The sequence below is a fragment of the Globicephala melas genome, chromosome 7 (genome assembly GCF_963455315.2).
Source record: "Globicephala melas chromosome 7, mGloMel1.2, whole genome shotgun sequence".
NCBI lineage: Eukaryota > Metazoa > Chordata > Mammalia > Artiodactyla > Delphinidae > Globicephala > Globicephala melas.
In genome coordinates, this window is record NC_083320.1 from 30,014,151 (window position 1) to 30,042,138 (window position 27,988).

Here is a 27,988-nt window from a genome sequence, read left to right on the forward strand (position 1 = left end):
TGCGTCTTTATTCCTGTCCTGCCCCTAGGTTCATCAGAACCATTTTTTTTTTTTTAGATTCCATATATACGTATTAGCATACAGTATTTGTTTTTCTCTTTCTGACTTACTTCACTCTGTATGACAGACTCTAGGTCCATCCACCTCACTACAAATAACTCAATTTCATTTCTTTTTATGGCTGAGTAATATTCCATTGTATATATGTGACACAACTTTCTTATTCATTCATCTACCTATGGGCACTTAGGTTGCTTCCATGCCCTGGCTATTGTAAATTGAGCTGCAATGAACATTGTGGTACATGACTCTCTTTGAATTATGGTTTTCTCAGGGTATATGCCCAGTAGTGGGATTGCTGGGTGTATGGTAGTTCTATTTTTAGTTTTTTAAGTAACTTCCATACCGTTCACCATAGTGGCTGTTATCAATTTACATTCCCACCAACAGTGCAAGAGGGTTCCCTTTACTCCACACTCTCTCCAGCATTTATTGTTTGTAGATTTTTTGATAATGGCCATTCTGCCTGATGTGAGGTGATACCTCATTGTCGTATTTTTTTTTTAATGAACAACACTTCAAATGGCATGCATTTATCCATAATTATTGAGTATTAACCTACAAATATTCTATAATCTGATTTTAAATCCTCAAATTTATATGAAGGCTTTGATTTAGCTTATGCCAATTTTTAAAATGTGTAGCTTTGAGGTATTGTATTATAAAAAGCTGGTACTCATATACATAAATGAGTAAGAACTTAAAATTCATCATACATTTACTTCATTTTTTAGCTTCACCTTCTAGTAAATCTTTAGCTTCATTGATTTTGGCTGCTATATAAGGAGATCCTCCCTTGTCTGGGTGATTTAAAAGCATAATTTGTCAATGAGCATCTCTATTTTCCCTTATTGGCAGTAGGGCTTACACCTAGTATTAATGCTGCTTCCCGTTTTGTCATTTTGGGTTCAAACCCACCTCTGTAATAGCCACCACTGAAGGCAGATTTCGGTAGACTTTGAAAAACTTGTTTCACTTGAGGCTCCATAAGCTTCAAATCTTGCAAAGTGTAACGGGCTGCAAATCCTGCAGCAGCAATGGTCAGTCCAACTGCTACCACTGTACTGGCAATGGTTCCCACTCGGCTCTTCTGCTTCCACCAGGAGCACGGTTCATCCCACCCCACCAATTCTACACCTCTACTACCCTCATTGTAGTTTTGATTTGCATTTCTCTAATGATTAGTGATGTCGAGCATCCTTTCATGTGTTTGTTGGCAGTCTGTATATCTTCTTTGGAGAAATGTCTATTTAGGTCTTCTGCCCAGTTTTGGATTGGGTTGTTTGTTTTTTGGTATATATATATGTCTCAGAGGTTCTTTTTAGTCATCAATTTTCTACACATCAGTGTATACATGTCAATCGCAATCGCCCAATTCCTCACACCACCACCCCCTGTTTTTTTGATATTGAGCAGCATGAGCTGCTTGTAAATTTTGGAGATTAATCCTTTGTCAGTTGCTTCATTTGTAAATATTTTCTCCCATTCTGAGGGTTGTCTTTTGGTCTTGTTTATGGTTTCCTTTGCTGTGCAAAAGCTTTGAAGTTTCATTAGGTCCCATTTGTTTATTTTTGTTTTTATTTCCGTTTCTCTAGGAGGTGGGTCAAAAAGGATCTTGCTGTGATGTATGTCATAGAGTGTTCTGCCTATGTTTTCCTCTAAAAGTTTGATAGTGTCTGGCCTTACATTTAGGTCTTTAATCCATTTTGAGTTTATTTTTGTGTATGGTGTTAGGGAGTGTTCTAATTTCATTCTTTTACATGTAGCTGTCTAGTTTTCCCAGCACCACTTATTAAAGAGGCTGTCTTTTCTCCATTGTATATCCTTGCCTCCTTTATCAAAGATAAGGTGATCATATGTGCGTGAGTTTATCTCTGGGCTTTCTATCCTGTTCCATTGATCTATATTTCTGTTTTTGTGCCAGTACCATACTGTCTTGATCACTGTAGCTTTGTAGTATAGTCGGAAGTCAATGAGCCTGATTCCTCCAGTTCTGTTTTTTCTTTCCCAAGATTGCTTTGGCTATTCGGGGTCTTTTGTGTTTCCATACAAATTGTGAGATTTTTTTGTTCTAGTTCTGTGAAAAATGTCATTGGTAGTTTGATAGGGATTGCATTGAATCTGTAGATTGCTTTGGGTAGTAGAGTCATTTTCACAGTGTTGATTCTTCCAATCCAAGAACATGGTATAGCTCTCCATCTGTTGGTATCATCTTTAATTTCTTTCATCAGTGTCTTATAGTTTTGTGAATACAGGTCTTTTGTCTCCTTAGGTAGGTTTATTCCTAGGTATTTTATTCTTTTTTTTGCAATGGTAAATGGGAGTGTTTCCTTAATTTCTCTTTCGATTTTTCATCATTAGTGTATAGGAATGCAAGAGATTTCTGTGCATTACTTTTGTATCCTGCTACTTTACCAGATTCATTGATTTGCTCTTTTAGCTTTCTAGTAGCATCTTTAGGATTCTCTATGTATAGTACCATGTCATCTGCAAACAGTGACAGATTTACTTCTTCTTTCCCCATTTGGATTCCTTTTATTTCTTTTTCTTCTCTGATTGCCATAGCTAAAACTTCCAAAACTATGTTGAATAATAGTGGTGAGAGTGGACAACCTTGTCTTGGTCCTAATCTTAGAGGAAATGGTTTTGGTTTTTCCCCATTAAGAACAATGTTGGCTGTGGGTTTGTCATATAATCAGTGATATTGGCCTGTAGTTTTCTTTCTTTGTGAGATCTTTGTCTGGTTTTGGTATCAGGGAGATGGTGGCCTCGTAGAATGAGTTTGGGAGTGTTCCTCCCTCTGCTATATTTTGGAAGAGTTTGAGAAGGATAGGTGTTAGCTCTTCTCTAAATGTTTGATAGAATTCACCTGTGAAGCCATCTGGTCCTCGGCTTTTATTTGTCAGATTTTTAATCACAGTCTCAATTTCAGTGCTTGTGATTGGTCTGTTTATATTTTCTATTTCGTCCTGGTTAAGTCTTGGAAGGTTGTGATTTTCTGAGAATTTGTGCATTTCTTCCAGGTTGTCCATTTTATTGGCATAGAGTTACTTGTAGTAACCTGTCATGATCCTTTGTATTTCTGCACTGTCAGTTGTTACTTCTCCTTTTTCATTTCTAATTCTATTGATTTGAGTCTTCTCCTTTTTATTTGTCATGAGTCTGGCTAATGTTTTACCAATTTTATTTATCTTCTCAAAGAGCCAGGTTTTAGTTTTATTGATCTTTGCTATCGTTTCCTTTATTTCTTTTTCATTTATTTCTGATCTGATATTTATGATTTCCTTCCTTCTGGTAACTTTGGGGATTTTTTGTTTTTCTTTCTCTAATTGCTTTAGATGTAAGGTTAGGTTGTTTATTTGAGTTTTTTCTTGTTTCTTGAGGTAGGATTATATTGCTATAATTTTACCTCTTAGAACTGCTTTTGTTGCATCCCATAGGTTTTGGGTGGTCGTGTTTTCACTGTCATTTGTTTCCAGGTATTTTTCGATTTCCTCTTTGATTTCTTCAGTGATCTCTTGGTTAGTAAGTAACGTATTGTTTAACCTCCATGTGTTTGTATTTTTAACAGATTTTTTCTGTAATTGATCTAGTCTCATAGTGTTGTGGTCGGAAAAGATACTTGATATGATTTCAATTTTATTAAATTTACCAAGCCTTGATTTATGACCCATGATATGATCTATCCTGGAGAATGTTCCATGAGCACTTGAGAAGAAAGTGTATTCTGTTGTTTTTGGATGGAATGTCCCATAAATATCAATTAAGTCCATCTTGTTTAATGTATCATTTAAAGCTTGTGTTTCCTTATTTATGTTCATTTTGGATGATCTGTCCATTGGTGAAAGTGGGATGTTAAAGTCCCCTACTATAAATGTGTTACTGTTGATTTCCCCTTTTATGGCTGTTAGCATTTGCCTTATGTACTGAGGTGCTCCTATGTTGGGTGCATAAATATTTACAATTGTTATATCTTCTTCTTGGATTGATTCCTTGATCATTATGTAGTGTCCTTCTTTGTCTCTTGTAATAGACTTTATTTTAAAGTCTATTTTGTCTGATATGAGAATTGCTACTCCAGCTTTCTTTTGTTTTCCGTTTGTGTGGAATATCTTCTTCCATCCCCTCACTTTCAGTTTGTATGTGTCCCTAGGTCTGAAGTGGGTCTCTTGTAGACAGCATATATATGGATCTTGTTTTTGTATCCATTCAGCCAGTCTACGTCTTTTGGTGGGAGCACTTAATCCATTTACATTTAAGGTAATTATCGATATGTATGTTCCTATTCCCATTTTCTTAATTGTGTTGGGCTTGTTATTGTAGGTCTTTTCCTTCTCTTGTGTTTCCTGCCTAGAGAAGTTCCTTTAGCATTTGTTGTAAAGCTGGTTTGGTGGTGCTGAATTCTCTTAGCTTTTGCTTGTTTGTAAAGAGTTTAATTTCTCTGTCGAATCTGAATGAGATCCTTGCTGGGAAAAGTAATTGTGGTGTTAGGTTTTCCCCATTCATCACTTTAAATATTTCTTGCCACTCTCTTTTGGCTTGCAGAGTTTCTGCTGCAAGATCAGCTGTTAACCTTACGGGGATTCCCTTGTATGTTATTTATTGTTTTTCCCTTGCTGCTTTTAATATTTTTTCTTTGTATTTAATTTTTGATAGTTTGCTTAATATGTGTCTTGGCATATTTCTCCTTGGATTTATCCTGTATGGGACTCCTTGCACTTCCTGGACTTAATTTAGTATTTCCTTTCCCATATCAGGGAAGTTTTCCACTATAATCTCTTCAAATATTTTCTCCATCCTTTTCTTTTTCTCTTCCTCTTCTAGGACCCCTATAAGTCGAATGTTGGTGTGTTTAATGTTGTCCCAGAGGTCTCTGAGACTGTAGTGAATTCTTTTCATTCTTTTTTCTTTATTCTGCTCTGCAGTAGTTATTTCCACCATTTTATCTTCCAGGTACTTATCTGTTCTTCTATCTCAGTTATTCTGCTATTGATTCCTTCTAGAGGATTTTTAATTTCATTTATTGTGTTGTTCATCATTGTTTGTTTGCTTTTTAGTTCTTCTAGGTCCTTGTTAAACGTTTCTTGTATTTTCTCCATTCTGTTTCCAAGATTTTGGATCATCTTTACTATCATTGCTCTGAATTCTTATTAAGGTAGACTGCCTATTTCCTCTTCATTTGTTTAGTCTGATGCATTTTTACTTTGCTCCTTCATCTGCTGTGTGTTTCTCTCTCTTCTCATTTTGCTTAACTTACTGTGTTTGGGGTCTCCTTTTCACAGGCTGCACATTCGTGCTTCCTGTTGTTTTTGGTGTCTGCCTCCAGTGGCTAAGGTTGGTTCACTGGATTGTGTAGGTTTCCTGGTGGAGGGGACTAGTGCCTGTGTTCTGGTGGTTGAGGGTGGATCTTGTCTTTCTGGTGGGCAGGTCCACGTCTGGTGGTGTGTTTTGGTGTGTCTGTGACCTTATTATGATTTTAGGTAGCCTCTCTGCTACTATGTGGTGTTGAGTTCCTGTGTTGCTAGTTGTTTGGCATAGGGTGTCCAGCAGTGTAGCTTGCTGGTTGTTGAGTGGAGCTGGATCTTAGCGTTGAGATGTAGATCTCTGGGAGACCTTTCTCTGTTTGACATTACGTGGAACTGGGAGGTCTCTGTGGACCGATGTCCTGAACTTGACTCTCTCACCTCAAAAACACAGGCCTCACACCAAGCGGGAGCACCAAGACCCTGTCTGCCTCATGCTCAGAAGAAAAGGGAGAAAGAAAGAAAGAAAGAAAGAAAGGGAAAGAAAGAAAGAAAAAGAAATAAAATAAAAAGAAATAATGTTATTAAAATAAAAAATTTAAAATTATTAAAAATTAAAAAGTAATTTAAAAAAATAAAGAAAGAAGAGAGCAACCAAACCAAAAAACAAATCCACCAATGAAAACAAGTGCTAAAAGACTATACTAAAAAAAAAAAAAGACAGACAGAACCCTAGGACAAATGGTAAAAGCAAAGCTATACAGACAAAATCACACCAAGAAGCATACACATACACACTCACAAAAAGAGAAAAAGGAAAAAAAAATATATATCTTTTGGGAAGTCTGAGGTCTTCTGGCAGCATTCAGTAGGTGTTCTGTAGAAGTTGTTCCACATGTAGATGTATTTTTGATGTATTTGTGGGGAGGAAGGTGATCTCCCTGTCTTACTCCTCTGTCATCTTGAAGGTCTCCCCTCTAGACCAGTAAATTTTAAGGTGGTTTGTTATGCATTACTATTTTGACAGTGGATAAGTGACACATGTATCTTCAACAGAATTCATGCTACAGATCTAAAAGAGATAAAGAACAGAAGCTCCAGCTTCTGTTAATAGAAAAAGTACATGATTAGGTAAGCCATTTATTAGAAAGAATTAGAAAGGATGATCGTTGGGCAGGAAGAGAAATAAGAATTGGCCAAGGAGTCACCAGAAAGGTTGGAGGTGATCTACTACATGGAAGCATCTCTGAAGTCTAGACATCAACCTTCACAGCACCAGAAAAAGTGGTGAGAAGAACACATCTTTGTAGGGAAATTTGTACATCGGGGAACTATTGAGTTTGACACAAAGAAAACCGTAGAGAGTGATGGACAGAAGCCAGCTTATAAGGTGTTACAGAGGGAGGAAGCAGAGGCAAGTCAAGGTCTCTTATGCATTCTAGAGGAAATCTGTGGTAAGGGCTCAGATGGATGGTGGAATGGAGAGAAAGTCTTCTAGGAGGGGAGGGACAGATGGATCCTTAAACAGAAGGGACACACCAGACAGAAATAGTAATGATTAGGAGAGAGGGTGGTGGCACCAGAGCTATTAACAGCTACTCTATAGTTATAACTCCATGAAGTCAACATTGACCTGAGGCCCTTCAGCATTTGTAGATATTCATTAATTTTGTGAAACTCCTCTGTGAGATTCAGTTACACATTCAAAGTTGGGAGCAGCCCAGCAGCCAAAAATAACATGGCTATCATATTGTTCTACTCGTGTTACAGATGAGTAACTTTAGATATCAAGTAGTTGAATAACTTGCCCGAAGTCAAACAGGAAGCCTGTTATTGAGCTGCTGAAAGATCCCAGTTCTGCAAATAAACTTCTAGTCCACTAGCTTTTCACCAGATGAGCTAGTTAGAAGTCAGATTAAGTTCATTTATTTATGGCTCCATTGACTTAAGAAAAAAAAGAAGTTATTTCTTATGGGAGGTCCTAAATATCTGAATATCCTTACATCTGAGATAGCGTTTACTTTTCCATCTCTTTATTTTATTTTTTACTCTTTACACAGCCTTTATCTTTTTTTTTTTTTTAATTATTTTTTTGTGGTACACAGGTCTCTCACTGTTGTGGCCTCTCCCGTCGTGGAGCACAGGCGGCGGACGCGCAGGCTCAGCGGCCATGGCTCACGGGCCTAGCCGCTCCGCAGCATGTGGGATCTTCCCGGACCGGGGCATGAACCCGTGTCCCCTGCATCGGCAGGCGGACTCTCAACCACTGCGCCACTAGGGAAGCCCCAGCCTTTATCTTTTACAAAGACATTTTGGCTTCTTTCTGGGTTTTAACATAGTACATGCGGGGTGTGAGTCATAACAGCCAGGTTTTTCCTGATCCACATTGACTTTTTTCAGGCAACATGAAACACTGCAGGTTAGGTTCTAGAGTCTAAGATTCTTAACTTTTTGCAGAAATCCCTTTGATCTGCCGGTGAGTCTAAGATGTGAAAAGATGATCATCACTTAGGTGAATTCGCTGCTGAAGGCTCTAGTTATGCTGATCACTTTGAGGCTTACATTTCTCCCTCGAGATTATCTCTTAACTTTGCTGATTTCCCTTTTTCTTGGTTGGTCCAAGGAAAGCACCAACCACCCAGAGCTTTCTGACCTCTAGGTTCTCTCCAGAAGGAGAGTTTTATACTTTAAATATATATTCTGGTAATCAGCTAGTCTGACACATGGAAAGGTAGCATGTTTTAATCTATTTTTACTAGAGATTAAGAAAACTAATGAATATTAATGACCATATGTACTCACCTATGAAATGACATTGCATATGAGGGGCACTCTAGTTTCCAAGACAAATAGGAGAAGTGAGAAATTGAGGAGAGTCGAATGGCAGAAAGGAGAGACATGATGGACACTAGGAAAGAGAAGTGGACACAAATTTGATAAGTAGGGGAAAGCCATTAGGAAAGCCAAAAAGAAGAAATGCAGAATATAGAAAGTAAATGGAGTGGAGAGGGATATAAGACATGGAAAAGCCATATTGATTTTTATATTTTAAAACACTGAAAGAGTTACATTACATAAGTGAGTTGGGTATATATTTATTTAACATTAGCAATAACTTAATTTCAAAGGTTTGAAATGTACTGTGAAGATATTAATTCAATCAGTCCTTTCCTGATGATTGTGAACTGTGAAAGAGATCTCCTTACTTCTCGTCCTCTGGGGGAAACTGAGGCAGAGAAAAGAATGCCTCACTCTAGGAAATGGGTGAAGCTGGTGTGAGCTCTGGCAGTCAAAGTGGTACCAACTTTGTGTTTCCAGTGAGCCCTGTCCCAGGGCGAAGGCCACTTGGAGCTTGGCATATTTGTAATAATTCATGGTATGTTATTTTCAGTTGCAGTGGTTTTATACATTTTAATTAGTGTCTTAATGTAGTATATCTGGGCCCCAGAGGGCATAATTGAAAGAAGCAAAAACAAAACCCCAAAATACATAGAATGAGTGAATGAAAATTCACGACAAGCCTGGGAGTTCTTGGCTGCCCAGCTTGTGTCATAACCATTGGATACTGCTGCCTTTCCCAAGCTCCCCACCCCCAATCTTCCGACCCTCCCCACCCCCAATCTTCCGACCCTCCCCACCCCCAATCTTCCGACCCTCCCATCCCCAATCTTCCGACCCTCCCACCCCCAATCTTCCGACCCTCCCATCCCCAATCTTCCGACCCTCCCATCCCCAATCTTCCGACCCTCCCACCCCCAATCTTCCGACCCTCCCCACCCCCAATCTTCCGACCCTCCCACCCCCAATCTTCCGACCCTCCCCACCCCCAATCTTCCGACCCTCCCACCCCCAATCTTCCGACCCTCCCATCCCCAATCTTCCGACCCTCCCACCCCCAATCTTCCGACCCTCCCCACCCCCAATCTTCCGACCCTCCCCACCCCCAATCTTCCGACCCCTCCACAACCTTGTTTTGCCCCCAGCTGCCTGGCTTTTCTTGTTGACTCTGGTCGCTTACAAGGTTAGTCTGCATTCCATCTCATAGATGCAACAAGGAGCAACCACAGCTTTTCTGTTTCTTTCTTTGGGGATCAGTTTCAAGCTCCCCCCACAGCCAGATGTGTGTTGCTGGTGTCTTTGTTGCCAGCCTCTGCAGGCCCGAGCTGGCTCCCCGCTCCCACGCACACAATCTGCTGCTCTTTTCGTTCCTTATTTGCAGTCCCCGGTCCGCTTCTTCCCCACCATGCCTCTGTGGCCTTGCCTCTTTTCAAGTCCAGGTTGGAATCTTTGCATCATGCTGCCTCAGCCTGAAAAGAAGGCTATATTTTTTCTGCTCCTAAGCTTAGATTTATGGCCTGTGTCAGGCCTTCCTGCCATGGCCTCTGGCAGCTCCTGCCTTTCCTAACATCAGATTCATTGCTGTTCCTAAGGTCCTTTAAGATTTTAACGCTAAGTCTATAAATTTCGTTCCCTTTCTGCTTTAACCTTTCCTTAGACCTTCCCGTTGTCTGATGGGATGTCCCGCAGGCATTGATTTGCATCTCTGGTCCTGCGGCTCTTGGGTGATTTGGAGGAGGAGGCAGTTGGTTGGAGCGGATGGAGGGGGAAATGGGGAAAGTAACTGATGAATTTAGATTTCCAGCAGCTGCAACAATTCACCGGGGTTTGATAGGGATTGACATTTTCCTTCGAAGCTGTGATTTGCTGAAAACTTGTGGTGGCTTTCATTACAATAGTATCTGAGAGTTAAAAAAAAAAAAAGAGGGTTGGCGAACAGATATCCAACCTACCTTAATGAATGCATCTGAGTTTACAGTTTTTCTTTCTGGTGTGGCAGCTGGGGATTCTCTTCCATCTCCAGTACACTTCAGCACTGCTTAAATCACTCGGATTTCTCTCCCAGGCAGACTTCTGCTGAAGAAGCTTTTCTCACCTTAAGATAATAAAGCCTCCAGTTGAGAGAGGTGGAAACAGCAACCGGCTTGAAATTTCAGGGGGGAAGCCTGCGTCATTATCTAGAAAGAAGGAGCTTGCCAGCTTGGGGAAGCATGATGAGTACTTTGGAAGTATAATTTTTGAATTCATTTTGTCTTTCATTGGCCTTGGAGGTGTTAACAGCATCCTCAGTCTCGCTTTTCCTTTACTTCCTTCAGGTCAGCTGTTATGAGGGGGGAGGTGGGCAAAAGGAGTGGGAAAGAAAGACTTTTGTGTCCAAATCATTTTGATTACATTGCTTGTTCAAGCTTCGATTTATTTCGGGTGACAGTATAAGTCTAGGGAGCAAGCCATCAACGGAATGGTGATATCTGTAACATATACGGAAGTCTTGCTTCCCCAGGGCAGACTTGAGTGAAATGAAATCAAGGCTTTTGTCATTGAATGGTATTTGCCTCTAAGAACTCACTTAGTTTTCTTGTTTGAATTCCAGGCATTGGAATCTTGAAGGTCATTGGTGCCTCACATGCTTTTTCTTCAAGTTCTGGTACAGTTTTACATTTCTTTGAGCCGAGTTTTTTTCATGCTATTGTGGTCCCTGCTTCTCTAGCTGCGTGGGCAGTGTCCTCAAACCTGGTGCCAGACTTTCCCTTATTCCTCCAGCCTTGGAGACGTGGTCCTCTAAACTCCCACAAACAAGAGATTCGCATTTTTCTGAAGCCAACTTTAGATGGTTTGACATTCAAATAAAGACAGCTTAATGTAGAATACGGCAGAGACTAGCTAACTATTCACTTTACCGGTTCTCTCGTCCTCTTAGGCATATATCTGGATTGCGTTTCCCAGTCTCCTTTGCACCTATGAAATTTGCAACCATATGACTGAATTCTGGCCAGTAGAATGTAGGTAGAAGTGTTGTTTGCTGCTTCTAGGACTGGCCCATGAAATTCCTACACAATCCCCCATGTCCTCTCTCTTCCCCGTGACTGATGGTGGGATTTTAAATATGCCACTAAGTATGGTGGGGAGATCCACACACCTGAAAATGTGCTATCTAATACCAAGGCTCCTATAACTGCTTTGGAGCTCATCCATTCCATCTGCTAAACATTAGAAGAGCCCAGCTGAATTATAAACACTCACTTTGATCTGTGTTTTGTACAATTTAATAAGAGGACCTTGAGTGAAAATGGGTCACATTCCTTAGAAGGAGGACTTTTGCTCTAAAAAATCATGAAAGCTGGTGGAAAAGATATGGAGGAATTCTTGCCAGTTAGGAGTAAAGAGTGAAGAGGTCAACTGTGTAGGGAAAAAGCTGAGGTAGATTGCGTTCAAGTTCCCAGTTCCTTACTCCTTTCTTTATCTTTGTGTTTTACCATTCAACTTTTAAAAAATCATTCCTATTTTTTTATTTCCAGCTTTACTGAGGTATAATTAACAAGTCAAAATTGTATATATTTAGGATGTACAGTGTGACTTTTAAAGGTGTACAATGTGATGATTTAATAGACGCATTTATTATGAAATGATTTCCACAATCAAGTTAATTAACACATTCATCATCTCACATAGTTACCTTTTATTTTGTGGTAAGAACACTTAAGATTTACTCTTTTAGTGAATTTCATGTATACAAGATGGCATTATTAACTGTAATCACCAGGGTGTACATTAGATTCCCAGAACTTATTCATCTGATAACCAAAGGCTTGTACACTTTGACCAGCATCTCCCCATTTCCTTCACCCCTCAGCCCCTGGCAACCATCATTCTATTCTCTGATTCTATGAGTTTGACTTTTGTAGATTCCACATCTAAGTGAGATCGTATAGTATTTGTCTTCCGTGTCTGGCTTATTTCACTTAGCGTAACGTCTTCCAGGTTCATCCATGTTGTCACTCATCTTTGTATCGATAGTTCCCTTCCCCACTAGTGGAGTGCGCTTCCCTGCCCTTTGTTTTTGAGTTCAGCTGTGTGACTTGTTTTGACCAAGGGGATGCAAGCCATTTAAATGTGTCTGAGTGTTGGGGTGCCCTCTGGAGCTTCTGCTGTCACTGTGAGGAGAATTTGCCCTGTCCAGCCTACTGGTGAGAGGAGGAGAGACATATGAAGTGACCTGGATCCAACCTGTAGCCCAGAAGCAAGCCCCGCCTAGCTCACACTAGATCACCTTACCCCCAGATGACCCACAGATATGTGACTGAGAAGAAATAATTATTTTATAAAACCACTGAGGTATTTTTTTTTAGGTAAAAGTCACCTAAGATTCAACATTTTAACCGTCTTAAAGCATGTAATTCAGTAGCATTTAGTACATTCACAAAGTTATGCAACCATCGCCACTACCTAGTTCCAGTATTTTCATCACTCCAAAAGAACACCCCCAAACCCATTAAGCCATCACTTCCCATTTCCTCCCTCTCCCCAGGCCCTGCGAACCACGAATCTGCTTTCTGTCTCTATGGATTTGCCTCTGCTGGATGTTTCATGTAAATGGGATTACACACTCTGTGCCCTTAGCATAATGGTTTTCAGATTCATCTATGTTGTGACATGTAGTATCTCATTCTTTTGTATGGCTGAATAATATTACTTTATATGGAAATACCATATTTTGTTATCCACTGATAGCCATTTGGATTGTTTCTACCTTTTAGCTATTGTGAATAGTCGATAATTATCAGGGCGGCTCTGTTAACCTTAAGGCTCATATCTCCAGTCACTTGTTTTCCTTGGGCTTCCTCATCCACAGCTGAATAAAACTGGGCAGGTTTCTTAATTATGTTGTACCTTCATCTCCTCCCCAGTAAAATGGAGCTAACAATAGAACCTACCTCAAGGGGATGTGGTGAGGATTTACGGAATTGGTGTCTGAAACACTTAGAACTGTGCCTGGTGCAAAGCAAGCCCCGTGTAAACATTTGCTAACTGAATTTTAAGAAGTCTTGCTGTAAGGGGTCATCTGCATGGACGTGGCTGGCTTGACTTGAGCCTCGTTTCCTGCCTGGGTCCTCTTCATCCTTAAAGCTCTTCCATAGCCTTCCTGACTTTTCCTGACTCCAGGAGGTATGGGAGCGCCTCTCTTCCTTAGGCCTTTTTGGTGTAGAATGAGTCCTGCATTAATCTGTCCCTGCGCCTTCCCTTCCTCCTCCAGCCGAGCTTGAGGGAGCCTAGTTGCCAGTGGGTCTCTCACTGGAGCAGGGATGAGCCTGTGTAGGTGCCTGAGTCACATCAGATTGTTGGCATGTGCCGCTACTGGAGCCCTTAAAGTGTGAATCAGATCCGTCCTTTACCTGAGGTACAAAATCAGGAAACGTTTTCATCAGAAGAGCATTAAGTCACTGGTTTCTCCCCAGCTGGTTCATTACATAGTCTGTTTAGACAGCTACCTGGAAAGGAAACAAACGGTTCATCTCCACTTTATCCATTCTTTTTTTTTTTTATCGTCAAAGTTTAATACAGCGGCTTTGCTTTCCTATTCCAGCGTTGGCATCTGATAACGGCACAGCTGATTTATGGTGGGAGAGCCTGGAGGTGCATTATTTATTCACCCCATGTAAAGGATTAGCTATTTCTACTTTTAATGGATTTTTGTTGCAGTGTGTTTATGTATGTTCAGATGGATTGAGAAGTCCTCTGACCTCCAATGTCATATCACACAAAGCTATTTGCAAATCACATTAAAAGTCTGAATTTAAACTTTTGATGAAAACCAAGAAATGAAGAGTTATAATATTGAGTCTGTGACCCTAGAGATTCTTCTTAATTTATACTCTTATGTCCCAGAAGGAATATAGAGATGTGAGAACAGGGCCAGAGCCCAGCAGACTGTATTAAGTTAACCAATACAGGTGTCCAGCTTTCTAGGCACAGTTACCCATCTCAAAGTCCCCATCATCCCACAGTAGGTAGGGGAAGCAGCCTGGAGGGGAGGGGACAGACTGTTCCAGATGCTGAACTTCTTGGGCATCCACTCCAACTACAGAGCACTGGCAGGTGAATCTACTCCTTAGATAGTCATAAGACCAGATTTTCTTTTCATTTAAAAGAAAGGTGGGTTATCTATCTATACCTATCTATCTATCTATCAACCTATCTATCTATCATCTATATATCTACCTGTCTATCTATCTATCTATCATCTATATATCTACCTATCTACCTGTCTATCTATCCATGCATCTATCACTTATCTATCATCTATCTATATCTATTTTGAATAGACAATTAAAAATATTATAGTAAAATATTTTCCCTTCATTCCTTGCTTCCTCTCTCCCTTACCTGCCTAATTCTCCATCCCCTGCCATGACCATCATTCCTCTTATTTTCCTCCATACCCTTCCAGAGTTTCTTAATGTAAAACAAATAGAAGTATATATACTTATCCACTCCCCCCTCGCTTTTATGCCAAATCTGGAATGTTTTATGCACTGTTCTCCTTTGCCTTATTATTTTTAAACTTAGCAATATATCCTGGAGATCATCTCATAAAGGTACATGGAAATCTTCCTCATTTAAAATTTTTCATTGCTGTATAGTATTCAAATTCTATGCTTGTACCAAGGTTTACTTAATAAGCTCCCTATTGATGGACACTTGGTTTGATTCCCATTTTGCCATTTCAAACAAGTCTGCAAATGAATAACATTTTACGTATGGTTTATCACCTGGGTATGAGTGAATCTGTAGGATAAATTCTCCAGTGTGACCTTCTGGGTTGAAAAGTATGTGTATTTGTAATTTTGATAGATGTGTCCAAATTTCCCTCTGTGGGAGCTGTGCTGCTTACACTTCCATCAGCAATGCATGAGAGACCACATACTCTCACTGTGTGTGTGTGTGTGACAGAGAGAGAGAGGGAGGGAGAGAGAGAAAGAGGGAGAGGGCGAGGGAGAGGAAGAGGGAGAGAAAGAGGGGTGGTTTAAATTTGAAAGTTTTGATAGTATTTAAATAAGAGGCATGGAGTGAGAGAAGAAAGTGGGAGAGGCCCTTCTGGGTTCCCATAATGTGAACAAGAGGCAACAGTGGCTCTAGATAATAATAATAACACTAATAGCTAATATTTATATAGTACTTATGTGTTTGGCACTAAGTGCGTTACTATATTCACTCATTGTCAGATTAGACATGGCTCATTTTCATTTGATTGTCTTGTGATTTAAAAAGAAGTATTGAGTATTGGCTATGTGCCAGACACTCTGTTAGGTGTTGGTTGTTGTAATTTTTGTTGACAGAAGTCCTGCCAAATGTTGACGGAAAGGGAATTTTGGGGGAAGCTCTTACCTACACCAAGATACCTTAGCAAATACCAACAGTGGTTCTGTTTCAGGTGCTGTGTAATGTCTCCCAAAGGAGATTCACCTTGAGAGCTGCAACACAGAGCAAGGTGTGTGGTTGACTCACCTGATATGTGATGAAGCAGAGCAAATCCCAATAGTTGCTTTACTACACACATGTGTTGATGGTCTGTTTCATGTTTCTTTGTTTAATAATTACGGTTTGGGGGGCTTCCCTGGTGGCGAAGTGGTTGAGAGTCCACCTGCCAATGCAGGGGACACGGGTTCGTGCCCCAGTCCGGGAAGATCCCACATGCCGCAGAGCAGCTGGGCCCGTGAGCCATGGCCGCTGAGCCTGCACGTCCGGAGCCTGTGCTCCGCAACGGGAGAGGCCACAACAGTGAGAGGCCCGTGTACCGCAAAAAAAAAACCCAATAATAATAATTACGGTTTGGGGCTAGAGATGTAGGAATGGGAAAGGAAGGTTTTGATTTTGTGTGAGCGATTATGTGTGTGGGTGATAATACTAATCTAAGAAATAAATCCAGTTCATCTACATATCAGATTTAGTCAATAGCTGGCAGTTATAATTAGCACATGCAATGTATCACTGCAAAGGAATATTGAGAAGGCAAAAAAAAAAAAAAAAAAAAACCTGAACGCCCATAAATAGAAAATACCTTCCAGAACTGCAGGTAGATATACCGGAGCTGAGTGGCAAAAATAAATAAATAAAAAATCAGAGGCCAGAACTAATTAACATTGAGAGCTAGTGTCTCCCATTCTTTTCTAGTTTTTCTCTCTTTTTTCCCTCTGTCCTAGGTCATCTTCAAGATTACTCCAGAACTCTTCAGTTGTGTCGTTGGCTTCCAGACTGTCCCTTCACCTGGGCTAGCCTACCTTCCCGGTCCCGACCCCAAGCTTTTCTATAGTGGCAGGAGAGGATTCGTCTTTGTTCATCTGCTCAGTTATCCCTACATCCCACACCATGGGGCTGTGATAGCCGTGATACCCTTATCTTCAGGATAGAGTTGAATAATAGAGGGGCTTTTAGGGAGGACCAACTATGGTAGAGTGTTAGACAGTGGAAAATAGTTTTAGGAACAGTATTAATAGCCAGGGAAAGTGTTTGGGGTAGGAGAATAGTCTTCTGGGACTATCAATGCTATTTGGAAAGGGAAAGATAAGGAATTTCAGTTGGGAAAATTATTTACAGTAATTAAACATTGTTTCCAAGTCAGAAGCAGAGAATTGGGTTCTGACTCTAGAAATCTGGTTAAATACTGTTTCCGTCAAGGTCCTTTCAAGTTCATGTAAAACACAATAGTTATTTTATTTTATTTTATTTATTTTTTGCGGTACGCGGGCCTCTCACTGTTGTGGCCTCTCCCATTGTGGAGCACAGGCTCCGGACGCGCAGGCTTAGTGGCCATGGCTCACGGGCCCAGCTTCTCCGCGGCATGTGGGATCTTCCCGGACTGGGGCACGAACCCGCGTCCCCTGCATCAGCCACAATAGGTATTTTAAAAAGTGGGAGACTCAACAGAGGTTCATGGATACAGGTATCATACCTGGGAATAACCTGCCTGAGCTTAGAAGCAACTGCCCACTTTAGATGGGACATGTCCTCTACTATACGCCACAGCCCCTGCTTGGCCCCTTAACTGAGCAGTAGACTGGCCAGGCCCTTGAGTGTGTGATCCCTGTCATAGAGGAGTTTGTAGCTAGAGAATCTAGATGTGTTTCTTGGATTAAGGATTTCACCTTGTTGATGTTTTCTAGGCAGACTATCATTACCTTTTGTTAACCATTGATGGGTGGCTTCCTGAATTTTTAGACCTATACTTGACACTCCTTAAGATGAGGACCAAGGCCATCCCTTCGGTCTTGGGCTATATTCCTCCTTAAGAAATCCCGTTCATACAATGACTTCAATTACACAAGGACTCTTTCATGCCTTCAGCCCAGTCTTCTCTTCTGAGCTCCAGACCTAATGGATGATTTAAAGGCAACTCATTTAACACATGTGAGATGGAGCTCATGTTGTCCCTATAAAACCTGATTTTCTCCCAGTGTTCTCCCAGGGACAGATACCACCATCTAACCAGTGGCTCAAGTCAGAAACCTGGAGTCATCTATGACCTTACCTCCTTTCCCATATCCAGTCCATTGCTAAGTCCTCTTGATCTTACCACCTTAATATCTCTTGAGTCTGTCCTTATTTCTCTAACTCTACCCCTACCACCCTAGTCTAGGCTACCGTTATCTCCCTCCTGAGTAACTAATACTACCTCCTAACTGGTCTGTCTGCATTTGTTTTCACTTCCCTTCCATTCTCATGCTAACGTATATTTCTTCAGGGTTGCTTTCTCAGCCCTTCACGTTACTTATCACTGTAGCAATTTCACAGTTTTGAGTGTGGTTCCTCAATTATCGTCTGCCTTTCCCTGTAGACTGTCAACTCCTGAGGAGTAGTGGCCACATCTGCTTTTGCTTATTTTCCTCATATCCCTAACCCTTAGTGTGATATATAGCACATAGTAGGCATTCAGCAAATATTTCCTGTAATACTTAGCAAAGAGTTTTGTACTTAGTCAGTGCTCAATAAATATTAGGTATTTATAAATACCAAATATCAATTGAGTAAATTGACATTCAATTTCGAAAAAGAATTAATAATTTTTTATCAACCTTTCTAAAAGTGCAAAGGAAGTCTGCAAACCTCTATTTTCCATAGGATGTAAAGGAATTCTTGTCAGGGTTTTTAGCTGCAAGTGACAGAAACTGAGTCTGGCTTATCGTTCAGGGAAGGGGTTTGTTAAAAGTGTACAGGGGAATTCAAACAGTCATTGAGAGGACAAAAGAACCAGGCTAGAGGCTAAACTTCCAGAAACATGCCTACAGCTGTGCCTTCAGACTGGTCTGATGGGGAAGCCAGTGCTGCCAGCACCGTGCACTTGACACTGTAATCTGCTCTGCTGAACGTCTGCACCAGGAACTAGACTTGCTGCTCGACCAGTGCATCCGATTGGCAGAGCCCAGGTCACATGTCTTCCCTGCAGCTGCAAGGGAGATAGGAAAGTGAGCTGCTCCCCAAACATAAGAAGCATATCTAAGACATGTCAGGCAGCCACCAACATGACTGATGTCCTCTCCAAATGGATGGTCAGAGTCTTCGCTTGCCCCTAGATCATAATTGTGCATCTGGATAGCAGCGTGTATCAATAAGCATAGTTATATAGGTGAATGGTAAGCGCTTGGCCCAGAGCGCTCTGAACTCCTTTCCTACCTTTATAGCTGATTTTGTATTTCACCATTAGATGCTTTAGTTTAACCATCTAGAAAATTAATGTAATACTATCTACCAAATGCTGAGATGAAGCAGCAATAGTAATGTATTTTGAGGTCCTGGGATAAAAAGCACTTCAAAGATTTACTGTGTGATTATTTAAAATAGATGATTTCGAATGAAAATGCTAAGTTTAAAGCGATTGGTGGCTTCTCAGGATGCAGAATGGGCAATGCGCGGTATATTAGCCTAACAAAACCAGCCCCAGATGTGTTTGCCTAACTCTCCTTCCCGCCCTTCCGTGAGCATTAGAAGGCAGAAAAATGCAGGAATGGTAATAGGCGTAGTCAGTCACAACAGACGAGCCTATTATATTGGCTGCTTGTACAGTCGGAGTTTCCTAAGGTTAATCAGAGCCCTTCTGCAGAATTCACTGGGTTGGACTTTCTAACACATCCTCATCCCAGGTAGGTAGGTCGAGAGGCAGAGACACTCCAGATGAGGCCCCGATAACACCATTTACATGTGATTCTGCATGAGAGGACTGCGCGTGAAAAACACAAATCTCTTTTCTTTTAGTCGTGGGATCTGAAGTCTTTTCTAACAGAATAGTATCAGCCATTGATTCCTCTTACAGCTCCCCTTTCTTTTCTTTTCTAGTTCTATTTTTTTTAAGCTTGGTAGCCTTAGCTCCATTCTTCCCCAAGGCTGCCAGTCAGTTCTTTGTCCCTGACTGTTCTTCAGAGAATGGCAGCCCCAGCCTCTTTATCCCCCTCAACCTCTTCTTTTGTGCATTGCCCTCCCCAGAAATGCCTTCATGGATCCTCATCCTTCCCTGGGACACTCCTTCTTTTCTCGCTCATCAATCTAGTCTCTAGATTTCCAAGATAAGGTCATGATGCGTCTGTGTCTCTTCTTTTTCCAGTCTGTAGCAAGCCCTGGTCATTTCTTCTTTCTCCCTTTCTCTCATCAGCTGGAACAGCTATGCTGTTCTCCCTGTAATAGACCATAGTTCTGCAAGCAAAGTAAATCTCATAACATTGCCCCCATGTTATAAGGTATCACTACTTTATATGGACTGCGGCAGGTTCTCTTTGCCTGTCAGTAACATGGGACACGTAAGGATGGGTACGTCAGGCTCCTGCATTGCTTTATACCAGCTGAACTGATCTCAGTGTGGGAATAATTTAGAGAGACTCTACCAACCCCATACACTCAAGTTGATTTGGTGGCAAGCTTATTTGAAGGGAAAAAGCATCGAGAGTACCTCTTTTTGGAGCAGTCACTAGATGCAGGCACTCAAAAAAGATTTTACGAGCTGAATCCGGCCCCCAATCAGCCAGACTTTGACAAGAGAGGGAAAGGCACAAAACCTCCCCAAATGGCATACAAGTTACAGTGGGGCGGCCATAGACTGTCATGTGATGTTGGTGGGAGGTTGAGTATTTATTAAAATATCTTTTGTCAGCCAGATTTATTTTTGTCTTTCTTCATAAGATGCGATACTTTTGCATCAGTGCATCTACATGAAATAATTTGCTAAAGGTCAAATGCAATTCCCTCCAGCCAGCTTTCATTTACCTTCTAATTAATAACTAAATGTTCACGCATACCTTAGCCTAAGGCTCATGCATAAAATAATAACTGCCATTAATTGATCAACTATTATATCCCAGGCATTTTGAATACATGATCTCAAATTCTCACAAACCCAGAAGGTAGGAATACCCCTTTAATAGAGGAGGAAAATGATGCTTTAAGAGGCTAAGTGATTTGCTGTTGGTCAGGCAATTCGTGTCTGAAGCCCGACGCTCCATGCTTTCTCGTACCATGCTGTAGGGCAGCGGCTTCCTGCAAGGGTTTGATGCCTTGTACCATCTGCTGTCACTGACAAACGGGAAGACGAGAGATCCGTATGGAAGACTGTGACTTTCTGAGTCAAACACTTCCCCACTGCAGGAGGTTGCGTTGCCCAAAGCATGTACTCTTTGATGGCTGTCATGGTGCTAACAGCTGCATGACCGAGGTGGAGACCTTGGAGAGAGGGGCCAGAAGAGCCTCTGAAATGACAAAAGCTTTAGGAAACGGGCCCTCTGAGAAACCTTTGATTCTACAGAGCCAGTGCAGGCTGAACTTCTCTAAGAAGGGATGTGTCTTAGTATGTCTCAGCTCATGTTACTTCTCTGGGTGAATGGGTATCCTGATGGGTCAGTGAAAAATAGATCTTCCTCTGCAGAATCTAGGCAAGAAGCCACTCTTCCTACTTTTCTATTGACCTACAGTAGCCCAGGTATTCCACAAAGGAAAATTACAAAGATTCCTGGTATTGGGACTGTACTGTTACATGGAACTCTCATACTCATAGAAGGAGGGAGAGAAGGAGGCATGTGCATATTTGGGAGGAGGCAAAATGCTGTCCAGGGCTAGGTTCCTTTTCATTCAATTCAGTTTTCTTCCCCTGTCTTTTCAGTTGAGGGAGGGGTTGCAATGAAATCAGAAGAACATGCTTTGAACTTGTAAGGCAGATTTGGGCATGCCTCACCTGGAGAGGAAGGTGAATTCGCAACCACATGGTGATTTCTAAATTGTGGGCATTAAAAATTAGTTTGAAGTTTATTATCAAGTCATTACTTCTAGAGAGAGCCTGGCAGAATTGAAAAGTAGGTAAAATGAGTTTCTGTAGCTCTCCAGCCTTCTCTCTGGGTTCTGTTTCTATGTGTCCTGGACTTCAAACTCTAATAAATTAGCCATTATACAAATCCACTGCTTATATTTCTTCCACATTACTTTTGGTACTGAATGTGTAAAATTCATCCAAATCTCTAAACTCATAATATTTTAAATTTGAATAAACTAAGTTTTGAAACATTTATTGAGTAGTTATTTGACGACATCATGTTTAAATGATAAAATCACTACCCTCTGACCTCTTAGAGTTCTCCTTTCCATTATGCTTGTAATTTTGATAAATTTCCATCTGGTGGTAATTCCTTGCTCCAGATGCATAGACCCAGGACATTACCTGCTTCATAAATCATAAGAGTAGTTTCTCAAAAGTGAGATGTGAATTCCTTGCATCAAATTACCTAGGGCCTATTTCCTTGTTAAAACACAGAGTCCTGAGCCCCAACCCTATATCCACCTAATTAGACTCTTTGGGACCTTGGGTTCAGGAATCTCCATTTTTAAAAAGCTTCCTTGGTGATTCTGACGCAGATAAGTTTCAAGAATCACTCGTTTTGGGCTTCCCTGGTGGCGCAGTGGTTGAGAGTCCGCCTGCCGATGCAGGGGACACGGGTTCATGCTCCGGTCCGGGAAGATCCCACAGGCCGCGGAGCGGCTGGGCCCGTGAGCCATGGCCGCTGAGCCTGCGCGTCCGGAGCCTGTGCTCCGCAACGGGAGAGGCCACAACAGTGAGAGGCCCAGCGTACCGCAAAAAAAAAAAAAAAAAAAGCAGGTTCAGCTGGCTGGCCCCTCTGCATGTGAATGGCATTTTGAAGGAGCAGAAATCTCATTAAAGAAGAACTACTGACCCCACTGTCTGCATGCTTTTGACTCTCTGCTGACCTTCCGTTTGTGCCCTGTGATTCTTTAACGTGGGAAGTGGTCATTGGAGAAGAGATTAGAAAGAGGAACGAGACAATGACGGCCTGTGACACTGACTACCAAGGACTCGAAGGCCACTCCATCTATAATGTCCTCTTGGCTGCCACAAAAGGGAGACTTCTTGTGCCCATCGCCCCAGATCGTGTTGATCCAGAGAGGCTCCAAAGCCAGCATGTCTTTTCATCCCAGTCTTCCGCAGTCTCCAGTGCGGGTTCTAGGCTGGCGCCCACCACGTCCTACATCTGTCTGTGTTTACATCTGCCTGTGTCTAGCTGAGAGCAGCCTCTAAGGAATTTCTCCTCTGATAGTCATTCACCAGGAAAGATTAGAAATACCAGGCAACCTCGGGGCCAACAGAGACAAGGCCAGGTACATGGACGGGGAAACACACACATCCAGGATGGAAAGCAAGTGACATGAACAGCTAAAAAAAAAAAAAAAAAAAGACATTCTGTTTTAATGTCATAGATCGTTGCCAGACTGCAGTGGTCAGAGCTGGTGCAGGCGGCAAGGAAAGAACCTCTTGGGGCATGCAGCTCGAATCTGCTTCCGTTGGCTTCGGCTGCCACCGTGACCCCCTTTTTGATGAGTGTAGCTGAATTAACTCCCCCCTGCCTTTGGGCTCCCCTCCCTCCATGCAACACAAACTGAAATAGTGGGGTGGCAGGCGGTGGCGGTGGGGGGCTGTGTTGGGGAGGGGACTGCAGGGACCTTCCATCTTGTTAATGTAACACTTCCTTATGTGACGGGAGCTGAGAGCAGCCTGTAATGAATTTCTCCTCTAGTAATCATTCAGCAGTGCGTCGTGACCTGTGTGCTTCTGCCGTGCGACGCCATTTCCAGACGTTCGCGGTGACTCGTCAGCACCTAGTAAAAATGACTTGGACACGACCCATCTCTTCATGCCGTGCCCTCCCCAGCTGCCTTTAGTCTCAGTTGAGAGCAGGAGTGGGTGGGACCACCTGGAACAGCAGCCGTAGACTCCGCGCTGTGGTCTGATTTCAGGCCCGTCTCGCAGGCAGATGAGCGCAGGCGTGCCAAGTCTGTGGGTGCTCTTGTTACGCTGAGCCATGTTCTTTGGTCCAAATGGTTCCAAAGTGGCCTTTGCCTTTTACACCTGTTGTTTCTTGCTGCACGATGAGCTGTTTCTTTCATTGAGAAGGCATGGGTGCAAATGATTGTACAATTAGGCATCTGGGCACCCCATGGGTTCTTACCAACTCTGGTGTGAAGATGCATTGATGGTGGGGGACAAGGCTATCATGTGAGCGTCGCCATCTGCAACTGTAATTCTAGCCACGTGGTCAATCGTAAGAGGGCTTTATAACCAGCTTTTACTGCATTTGTGGATCACGGTGATTAAACAACAGATGGGAAACCCAACCAAGATTTCTAATCTTCACTTCTTCACTGATGGAGTGAGCGAGGGCTGAGGGAGTCGCTTCATGGCCTGTGTCTAGGGCTGAGTCTATGATTAGGGCAGGCACCCCCCTGATTTTCTGCACCTGGCTTGTACTCTCATTCTTATCAGACCACAAGCACTGATTTTTGCTTTTGAAAGGATGGTTCCTGAATCCTGGAAATGTTCTAGGAAGCCCATGGTGAACAGGAAGCTTCTCAATTAGGGTTGCCAGAGAAAATACAGGATGCCCAACTACATTCAAATTTTGGATAAACAATAAATACATTTTCAGTTTACGCATGTCCCAAGTATTACATGGGTTTTTTTCTCTGAAGGAAAAGTGCTTTTAAAAAATTGTGGTAAATTTATATAATATAAAATTGACTATTTCAACCCTAAGTACGATTCAATAGAGTTAAGTTCGTGCACATGCTGTGCAACCGTCACCACCACCCTCCACTTCAAGATCTTATTCAATGTGCCAAATTCTGTACCCATTAAATAATAACACCCCCCTGCCCCAGCCCTTGATAACCTCTAATTTACTTTCTCTTTGAATTTGCCTACTCTTGGTATCTCATATTAGTGTTCCTTTTGTGTTTGGCATAATATTTTCAAAGCTCATCTATGTTGTAACATGTATCCGAATGTCATTCCTTTTTAAGGCTGCATAATATTCCATTGTATGTACGTACCACTTTTTGTCTTTCCATGCATCTGCTGATAGACATTTGGATTGTTTCTACCTTTTGGCTACTGTGAATAATGCTGCTATGAATGTGGGTGAGCAAGTATCTATTTGATTGCCTGCTTTCAATTCTTTTGAGTCTATGTTCCTGGATGTGGAATTGCTGGATCACATGGTAATTCTGTGTTTAACATTTTGAGGACCTGCCGTACCGTTTTCCACAGTGGCTCATGGAATATTTTTATTTGTTATATCTGGCGATTCTCCAACCTTCCAACAGTATTTTAATCTGTATATATTTAACCTAAATTATCACATTGAAACAAGTAGTACCCATCTCCACACTGGAACTTGTGGGCATAATCTGTCGTTCAGACTCTAGGAAACTTACTTCCACTATGGTGAAGCACAATAGAAATAAGGAAGAACTGATGCATTTATCTTTTAGTCTGTACAAAATAGGCAGCTTGACGTCTGTCAGAAAGGGGAGTTTATACAAGTCATTCACTCATTCATGCATTCAACAAACATTTTTTGAGCTTGCACAGTAAGAGTCAGGTATGAGTTGGGGGTCCTGATGCAAAGGTGAGTGAGATGCTTCCCCTTGTCCCTCATTTTTGCTGCCGCCAGATTTCCCTCTGCCTCTGAATCTTTGCACCTGCTGGCCCTTCTGCTCGACACGCTCTTCCCTGTGCCCTTTTTTTTTTTTTTTTTGCGGTACACGGACCTCTCACTGTTGTGGCCTCTCCCGTTGCGGAGCACAGGCTCCGGACGCGCAGGCTCAGCGGCCATGGCTCACGGGCCCAGCCGCTCTGCGGCATGTAGGATCTTCGCGGACCGGGGCACGAACCCGTGTCCCCTGCATCGGCAGGCGGACTCTCAACCACTGCGCCACCAGGGAAGCCCAGCCTCTGCTCTTCTTTACTCCTCCGACTCACCCTGGGATTTCAGTTCCCATCAGTCGCGATGCTCAGGGGCAGCTTCTCGGAGCCTCTCACACACTCACAGCTCTCTAAACTTCAATTTATAGCTCCCGCCGTGATTGTCATGACAGATTTGTGTGCTTATTGGCTTTACCTATGTCTCTCTCTCTAGATTGTAAGCTCCCTGAAGGCAAGGACCACATCTGTTATGCATATCATTGTCTCCTGGCACCTAGCAAGGCACATAGGGGGCATTTAATATAAAACACGTTGATTATATGAATGAATGCATGCATGTATCCTTCCCATAAGAGTTAGTGGGAGATAGACAAGTCAGCATGTCAGTTTCTATGTAAAGAGCTATTAGTGAAGGGCTATGGGACAAAGAGCAATTCTGCTGCGAGGGATTGGACTTGAGCCAGCTCCACAGTAGGATCAAGCCCGAAGATGCGCTCCCAGCCTCTCTGCACAGGGGAGGCATCTGCAAAGCTTTATCCTCACTGCTTTGTACAGCACAGATTCAGACGACCGAAAAGAACTACTCCATCGGCTAGGATGGTAGAGTTTGGGGCTCAAAATTCATTTAACTCAAATGTTCACTTTTTTTATTATTATTATTGTTTATTTTTTTAACATCTTTATTGGAGTATAATTGCTTTACAATGGTGTGTTAGTTGCTGCTGTATAACAAAGTGCATCAGCTATACATATACATATATCCCCATATCTCCTCCCTCTTGCGTCTCCCTCCCACCCTCCCTATCCCACCCCTCTAGGTGGACACAAAGCCCCGAGCTGATCTCCCTGTGCTCTGCAGCAGCTTCCCACTAGCCATCCATTTTACTTTTGATAGTATATATAGGTCATCACACCTGGAAAACGCCAGATGTGCATGACTTTCCCAAGGTCACAGAGCTAGAGGCAGAACTGAGAACCCTGGGTGCCAAGCTCTGGGACCAGTGTTCTCCCACCTCCTCAGCATGTCCAAGTTCAAGGGGAGAGGAGCACCGGTGGATTGCAAAACCCTCTAAAGGTTTCTCTGAACTCCCATAGGTTCTAAAATCAGTTGACTGGAAATAGAAATGTGAATGCTCAAGTAGAGGTGAGATGAGGGAGTGGAGGAGGGAGAAAGGTGAAGAAAAAAGGCAAATCCAGAAAGGCCGCCTGCCAGGGCCCTGGAGTCAAGGCTTGGCAATGCAGCAGGGCTGCCGGGGGGCGCTCGGCAAGGCTGGGCTTCAGCTCCCAGTGGAGGCAGTCAAGGGCTTGGGGATGGAAATTTATTAGCAGAGCTGTGCTCCAAACTACGGCAACCTGGCTCTTGACGGTTCTGAGAGGCCTGGGCAGCCGCGGAGGCTGCAGCCAGCCCTTTGCAAACAGAACTGCCCGGGTTTCCAGGGGAGGTTTGTTTGAATTAGGGTAGAGGAGGGGCCACGCCTGACCACAGCGGCCTGGGCCTGCTGGTTTGGCAAGGGGCCTGGGCTTTACCTCTCTGCTGGTGCAGGACTTTTCCGGGCACCTCTGTGTGCACGTGGGCGAGGCCGACTCGGGCGGTACCTCTGTGGAGAGAGGGGCCCTGCTCACCTGGCGCCAGTGTGCAGGAGGAGGGATGCGGGACCGCTCACCTGCGGCCAAGGGTCTCTTTCTCTGGCTGCACTTGGAAGCCGGCTGTGACCGAAACAGCGCTCCCCGCACACAAAATTGTCCTATGGGGTTTTCTGGCTGGGAAGAGAGGGGACACAGGCATCATTCTCTGGATAAACTGCAGAAACATTTCCTTAGGAGTTTTGTTTAGCTCAGCCTGCGACTGGATGCTGAAGCCTGTGAGGACTGGAATGGACTCATGTCTTCTTCACGCCCCGCTCCCCACCTCCATCACCACCACTAACGCTGCAGGGGCAAAAGCGCCTCGGCATCCAGATGGGTCCTGTTTCCCTCAAGGATGGGCCTGTTCCAGCTTCATTTCACTGCCTTCCCTGAGGATTCTATAAACATTTCCAGAAGGATGCAGATAAGGGGGGGAAAAAAAAGATCGTATGTAAACCTTAGATGGCTAGAGACCAGGAGATCTTAGATTATGAGGGCTTTAAAAATATCCACAAACTCAACTAAAGGAAAGTAGGAATTTGCTTTCATTTTCACCTCTGTAATTGTCGTGAGGGTCAGTAAAACGATAGAAGCAGGCAACTCAGGAGACACGTGATAGCATAAAGATCACAAGAGGGGCTGAGAGGGAAGCCCCATATGAATGGGGTGACCTTACTGGCCAGTGAGGAATGGGGACGGGGTGCACTTGAGGGCTGCCTTTTCTGTAAATTAAGGAAGGCCAACGAGTGATGCAAGGTAGCACGTCCTCACTGCCTTAGAGAATCTTACCTGCCTCTCCGATCTCGACACCCTTCCCCCCCGCCGTTGATCATGCTTCCTCTTTCATTGCTCTCCTTTGTGGTCATAGGGACACCGCAGACGCTTTCCCAAAGCGGGATCTCTATATGCTGTCCCTTCAATTGGGAAAAGTTGTCCCAGCTACTTTGCTTAGCTGACTTCCTTATCTTTTCAGGTTTTA

At 42.8% G+C, this 27,988-nt stretch overlaps 1 pseudogene; it reads right to left on the reverse strand.

Annotated features, from left to right (window-relative positions):
* Positions 1-692: 692 nt before the first annotated feature.
* Positions 693-27,842, reverse strand: LOC115853660 (mitochondrial import inner membrane translocase subunit TIM14-like; annotated as a pseudogene).
* Positions 27,843-27,988: the final 146 nt, after the last annotated feature.